Below are 6337 nucleotides of genomic sequence, written 5' to 3'. Positions count from 1 at the left end.
TGGAACTGTGAGCAATCTTGAGCATTACATTAGGACTTACGTTCTAAGTCAAAGGAACAAGAATATGCAAAATGTTTATATATGTACATGTACCTTTTAATGTGTTCTAGAGATCAGTTTTTGATTCAAGGAGCTAGGACCATCTTGAACTGAGACATTGAGGTTTCCGTAAACAGCTGTATAACCAAAATGTGTTGTGTGCTGTAACACAAAGATGTATGGGAAAACCACCTGCTGGTCCAACAATGGTATCCACCGGCATGTCAGAAGGCTTCTTACGTGTTACTGTCTTTCCTTTATGTGATATCAACATTTAAATCAACAATCTGTCCACATTAAATATGATCCTCTTTTTACTATATCTAACTCCAATTAGTAATGATTAATTACTTAGGCACTCAGCAGACTTAGGCACTTCTGTCCACATTAAATATGATCCTCTTTTTACTATATCTAACTCCAATTAGTAATGATTCTAAGAGATATTAAAATTCATCCAATCATGCAGAACAAATTAAAATGTAACAATTTATTAACCAGGAAATTTCAGTAATAATTCTTAATCCAAGTCAAAAGATGACAAGCAGTACTCAATAATATATAAACATCACATAAACCACAAACAAGAGAATTAGAGATGTTTACCTGGCAATGAAACTACACACAGCAATTATGCAGGAGAGCTGTCTACAGATTCACCAAATCTTTGGCCATCTCTCCCTAAATACCCAGATACTTATATTATATTTGGTATTTGGGCCCACTATTCAGGGGGTCAGTTGGCATTTGTCATTGCTTTGATGTCTGTAGAATGATGTACCTTATTTACAGGTGCAATCAAAATTATTCAACCCCAATTGCAAATTAGGTTTATTGTCAAATTTTACAGTCTTTCGGCTATTTGCAATGAACAAATCCAACAAAAGCAACTGTAATAGTTCAACACAACAAATGCTTCAAGTAGTTTACCAAAATCCAACTGAAACTGACGTCCTCAGCGGAACAGGAAGGCAGAACTTGGTCAGCAGACTCTGGTGTGAGCAGAACTTGGTTGGCCGTGTCGGCAGACTTAGGCATGAGAAGAACTTGGTTGGCCTAGACATCAAATGCACAAAGGCCAAAGGTCCTTTTTAGTCCAATTAATGCCTTTCTAAATCCCTCTCCTAGTGTTCCATTTGAGATTTCTATTGACCTGTGTTGGGGGGGGTGTAGGTGCCTGCCACTTTTAAACATGCAACGTTTAAAAGTACAACTATTGTACAACGCTGTTAAAAAAGCATCATCTTGATCAGCCTGTCGTGAATAACTACAGACCCATTTTCAAATTATCTTTCATTTCAAAACTCTTGGAAAACATTGTCTATTCTCAGATTTCTTTGGACCTGAGTGCTTTTAGTATTTTTGATTAATGTCAGTCCAGTTTCAGGGAACTTCACAGTACTGAATCTGCTTTGTTGTAGGTTACCAATGATATCTTATTTACTCTTGACTCAGGCTCTTGCTGTATTTTAATCTTGCTTGATTTGAGTGCAGCATTTGACACAGTATATCATGATATCCTTTTACAAAGACTTGATCATATAGATGGATTTCAGGGGCCTGTGCTGGAGTGGTCTGCCTCTTATCTCAAGGAGAGATCTTTTTCTGTTAATGTAGGGAAGTGTTTCTCATCCTGTGCTCAAATGTCCTATGGTGTTCCCATGGTTCCATTTTGGGTCTTCTTCTCTTTTCTCTATATATGCTTCTTCTAGGTCATATTATTGAGAGACACCAATTATCAAATCATTTCTATGCTGATGACACTCTTCCTTTGAAAAATAAGACCTGCTCTGTGAATCATTTGTTTGACTGTCTGCATGACATTAAACGCTGGGTGGACATGAACTTTTTACAGCTAAACAACGACAAAACCAAAATAATCGTCTTTGGTCCATCAGCTCTGTCCTCTGACATTGTCTGTCAGCTTGGTCCCCTCTTTTTTAGTGTGCGTAACTGAATCATAAACCTTGGTGTCATTTTTGACTCCACACTGTGCTTTCATAAGCAGATTAGTGCTGTTATAAAAAGCAGTTTCTTTCAGTTAATATCTATTGCTAAAATCAAGCTGATGCTCTCCAAAAAGGATCTCGAAACTGTTTATGCGTTTATAATATCTAGGTTGGACTATTGTAATTCACTCTATCTGGGTTTGCCTAGAATAACTATTGATCTTTTGCAATAGGTACAAAATGCAGCAGCCAGAGTACTGACAGGCACTAAAAAACCTGAGCTCATTACATCTGTGCTCCCTTCTCTTCACTGCTTACCGGTCAAGTTCCTTGTTGATTTTAAAATTTAGCTTTTTGTTTTTAAAGCTTTGCATGGACTTGCTCCGCAGTATATTTGTGATCTTCTCACCTCGTACACTGCTTTAAGACCCCTTAAATTATCCAATCAATTACTACTCTCAGTTCCTTGTTCACGTTTTAAGGCTAAAGGTGACCGGAGTTTCTCAGTGGCTGCTCCTAGGATCTTCCTCTTCACATTATATCTTCTCCTTCCGTTTCTGTGTTTAAATCCCCTTTGAAGACTTATTTGTATTCTTTATGTTTAATTGAGGGTGTACATTTTTCATTGGTCTTTTCTTTGGTTTTTGTTTACTCTTTTAATTTGTTTTAATTCTGTTTTATGTTGCTTGTACATCACTTTGGTTTCAACATCTGTTGTTTTGAATGTGCTTTATAAATCAATAAACTAAACATCACCTTTCACATTCAGCTCTAGTCATAACATTATTTACAAGTCCATAAGGAAAATAACAAATCAACAATAAAGTAGCAGAAAATACAGGCAGCAGGTCTGTAACCACCACAGTAATGGTTGTTGGGATATTATGTAAATGGTACTTTATATTAATGTTAAATAGCTAATAACTTAGCCAGGTTATTTAGCTAACTGCTATGCTAGGAAATTCTTTTTTCCACCAAGGAGGCAACCTAAAAAATATATTAACCATTAATTACTCACTAATGACTTACTGAATTACCTTCTTACTGAATACCTTCTTTAAGAAAATAGAGTGTGCCTAACACCAAACTGAGGAACTGTCTGTAACCAGCTGGTCGCATAGAATTGACTACAACTATAGTTAATATATGAATATATTAGTAATGAAATATAATTTTAATAGTAATTGTTCATGTTTATATATATTTAGTCAAACTGAGCACCAAATCTATATTCACATTACGGCGTTAATTCAGCTGATTTCTTTGAGAAATTCAGAAATAAGAATGCATTTTTAACTTTTCTAAAAAGTTAAAAGTTTAAAAACCAGGTCACATTATTTTACAAAGCTAATTTATTGTCTGTTTTTATTTGATAACTGCAAAGTCATTAAGTTTGTAAATGCAATCTCCATGTAGAAGCCCCTCAGTTAGAAACACCAGGTCAATAAGGAGATTCTAAATCCAGTTTAAAACATATTAGTTTAAACTGACTTAAAGTCTTTAATATGAAAGGCACTTTAAGATTTAAAATGAAAAGGTCTATATGAAGATTAGTATTAATTTTTTGATAAAATGGTCTACAGCAGTACTGCATGTTTAAAGTGTAATGATCTGACCACATATAATACATATACACATATAATACATATATAACACAGTTAACACATATAATACAATAACCTGGTTGCATGAGTGTGCACACCTCTAAACTAATACTTGGTTGAAGAACCTTTTGATCTTTACATCACTCAGTTTTTTTTGGGTAAGAGTCTGTGGCACATCTTCACTTGCCAATATTTTCCCACTCTTTCTTCCAAAAACATTCTAGATCCATCAGATTGTGAAGGCATCTCCTGTGCACAGACTGCTTCAGGTCAACCCACAGATTTTTAGCTGTATTCAGGTCTGGGCTCTGGGCTAGGTTATTCAAAAACATTGATAATCTTTTGGTTAAGTCATTTTTTTTGCTGATTTGGATGTATGCTTTTGGTCATTGTGGTGTTGAAAGGTGAAATTCCTTTTCATCTTCAGCTTACTAACAGACACCTGACCAGGATTTGCACTAAAACCGACTAGTATTTGTAGCTATTCATGATTGAAGGAATGCAGCACTAAAGTATGATGCTGCCATCGCCGTGCTTCACCGTGAGGATGGTGTTCTTTTGGTGAAGTGCTTTTTTGCACCAAACATACCTTTTCGAATTGGTCTCATCAACACATTTTGCCACATGGTTTTGGGGTGATTTTATTTGAGCTTGGATGCTGTTTGTGAAAAAGGGCTTCAGTCTAGCGGCCCTGCCCCACATCACAGACAGTGAAGAATAAGAGAGATTATTGTCACATGCAGAGAGTAATCAGTACCTGTCAGTTATTCCTGCAGCTCCTTTAGTGTTGATCTAGGTCTTGTGGCAGCCTCCCTGGTACGTTTTTGTCTTGTAAATTTTGTACATTTTTGAGGATTAATCAGAATAATTTCATTGATGACAGCTGTATGATAATTACTTTTGAACATGAGATTGAATGTGATTGGTTCATTCTGAACACAGCCACATGCCTAATTATAAAAGGGGGTGCACGTAAGTATGCCACCGGGTTATTGCAACTTTTTTTATTTTTCCTATTTTTACCTTAAATGTTTCTGACTGTTTTTCTCTTAATTTTTTATATACTGTAATTTCAAAGTGAGGTTGGGAAAAGTTATTTTTCTTTTTTATCTTGTGTTTTTTTATTTATTTATTCATTTTCATATGATTCATTTTCATGTCATTCATTTTCATGTAATTCATTTTCATGTGATTCATATTCATGTGATTTATTTACATGTGATTCATTTACTGATTTGCTTCTCTTTAAATCCAGTTTTAGACTGTGATATTACAAAGGTCTTTCCAGATTATTACTTGCCACACTGTATGAGATAACCCCAATAAAATTGCCTGAATTCTATAATATAATTTGTTCACCATGTTGGGTTTAAATCCTCTAAAAACAGATTCGCAATTGACTAACATTACCCTGTTCCAATTCACATCCTTCAAAGCATTGGCATGTTTTGTTTACTCTCACAATCCCCCAAACACACACACACCCAAAGTCTCCATAAAACAAATGAGACAGCAGTGTTTCTCACAATAACCAAAAGTTGTCCACAGTGTGAAAACAACTCGGAGAGTAAGCTGAACTAACCAAAAAAATTACCAAGACAAAAAGTTCCAGTAAGAGAAAAAGCCCCTACTGACTTCAAGTCTGATAAACAGTCTGTGTACAATAACAATTATAATGTCCTTAACTTTTAAAGACTTGTAACAAATAATATAACAGTGTAGCATGTAAAGCCGAGGAAAAAACACTAATAAAATTAAATAAACAGAAACTCTAACCCAGTCAGAGCATCAAAACAGAGAACCACATTAATACCGAAGTAGATTTAAGAGGAGTAAATCCACAAAATCTAGGTGATATAATGCAACGACGATATCTTCAATAAAAATAAAAAAATTAAAATAAAAGAAGAGCAAAAAATATGCCGCTGTATAGGTGATGCAGTTCACCCCGATATCAAGAGTTTAACATAGTCTCCTGCGTCCTCCGCTGAAATAAAGTCCTTCTGGACACCGTTATATGTAATGCGAAGCCAAGCTGGGTGAAGTATTCCATAGCAAGCGCCCTCAATACCACGAAGTTGACGCCGAACCTCGTTAAATGCAGCTCGGGCCCGGGCTATCTTGGCTGTGTAGTCAGGGAAAACGGAGATGGTCAAATCCCACACTTTGATCTGTTGGAGCTCTCTCGCACGGCGTAAAATGTCAACACAGTCACTGTGATAGTGGAATCTGCACACAATAGCTCGTGGTCGTTCATCAGGCTTGGGCTTCGGCTGAAGGGTTCGGTGGGACCGGGCCAAAACCGGCCAAACCGGCCAAAACAGCAGCAGTCGTACATGTGTCAGGGCCCTCTGGAACTCTGACTATCCTAACGTTATTGCGCCGTGACCTCGACTCCAAATCCTCACAGTTATTCTCTAATTGAGTCACGGTCGCAGTGAGAGACTCAATAGTAGTCTTCGTGTGAGCTATGTCATCGGTGCAACCGGAGAGAGCATGCTCCATTTCCACAACAGTACCTTTCAGTGTTGACATGGTAGCCTCGGGAGCAACTTTACAACTAGCCAGCTGTGTTTTCACGGCCTGCAGGTCAAGCTGGATAGTAGAAAGCGCATCCCTGAGAATCTCCTGGAGCTCCGTTTCAAAAATATCGGCAATGTCCTTCCTCAGTGAAGCCAGCAACTCAAGCCTGAGTGCGGCGAAGTCAAAGTCACCGCTCGGTGACACGGATTCAGGGGAAGAAGG

The sequence above is a fragment of the Ictalurus furcatus genome, chromosome 1, assembly GCF_023375685.1.
Source record: "Ictalurus furcatus strain D&B chromosome 1, Billie_1.0, whole genome shotgun sequence".
Taxonomy (NCBI): domain Eukaryota; kingdom Metazoa; phylum Chordata; class Actinopteri; order Siluriformes; family Ictaluridae; genus Ictalurus; species Ictalurus furcatus.
This window is presented reverse-complemented; position numbering follows the sequence as displayed.